At 20.5% G+C, this 1,134-nt stretch overlaps 1 protein-coding gene across 1 annotated transcript in view; it reads right to left on the minus strand.

Moving 5' to 3' along the window:
- LOC117180710 (cysteine-rich protein 2-binding protein) overlaps positions 1 to 1,134 on the minus strand; it is a 30,812-nt gene that overhangs the window by 10,666 nt on the left and 19,012 nt on the right. The gene's annotated exons all lie outside the window — the stretch shown is intronic.

Raw genomic sequence — 1,134 nt, forward strand, 5'->3', positions numbered from 1 at the left:
AAATATTTGTGAAACCTTCTAAACAAATTTGAAAACATCAAACATCTTCAAAATGTTTTGAAATCTTTAAGAAATCTATGAAATATTTGTGAAATCTTTTTCATTAATTTAAAATCAATAAAATATATAAAATCTTTGTGAAATCTTTCGAAATCTTGGCAAAATATTTGTGAAATGTTTGAAATCTTGGTAAAATATTTGTGAAATCGTCTAAAACAATTTAAAATCGGTAAACATCTTCAAAATGTTTGTGAAATCTTTTTTATTCATTTAAAATCATTAAAATATATAAAATCTTTGTAAAATCTTTCGAAATATTAAAAAAAATGTTGTAAAATCTTTGAAGTCCTTGAAATCTTCGTGAAATGTTTCAAATCTTGATTAAATCTTTGTGAAATCTTTTAAACAAATTTGAAAATGGTAAACATCTTCAAAATGTTTTGAAATCTTTATGAAATTTTTATGATATCTATGAGATATTTATGAAATCTTTTTCATTAAATTAAAATCAATGAAATATATATAATTTTTGTGAAATCTTTCGAAATATTTGTGAAATTTTTGAAATCTTGGTGAAATATTTGTGAAATTTTCTAAGCAAATTTGAAAACGGTAAACATTTTCAAAATGTTTTGAAATCTTTATGAAATTTTTATGTAATCTATGAAATATTTGTTACATCTTTTTGATTCAGTTAAAATCATAAAATATATAAAATCTTAGTGAAATCTTTCGAAACATTAAAAATTTTTTGTAAAATCTTTAAAGTCCTTGAAATATTTGTGAAATCCTTGATAGCTTGGTGAAATCATTGAAATCCTTGAAATCTTTGTGAAATGTTTTGAAATATTTGCGAAATGTTTGAAATTTTGATAAAATATTTGTGAAATTTCCTAAACAAATTTGAAAACGGTAAACATCTTCAAAATGTTTTGAAATCTCGACGAAATTTTTATGGAATCTATGAAATATTTGTGAAATCTTTTTGATTCATTTAAAATCATTAAAATAAATAAAATCTTTGTGAAATGTTTCGAAATATATAAAGAAATTTTGTAAAATCTTTGAAGTCCTTAAAATATTTGTGAAACCAAAAATTACAAGATTTTTTCCAAAAAAGAAATCTTTTAAAGT

The sequence above is a fragment of the Belonocnema kinseyi genome, chromosome 9 (genome assembly GCF_010883055.1).
Source record: "Belonocnema kinseyi isolate 2016_QV_RU_SX_M_011 chromosome 9, B_treatae_v1, whole genome shotgun sequence".
NCBI classification, from domain to species: domain Eukaryota; kingdom Metazoa; phylum Arthropoda; class Insecta; order Hymenoptera; family Cynipidae; genus Belonocnema; species Belonocnema kinseyi.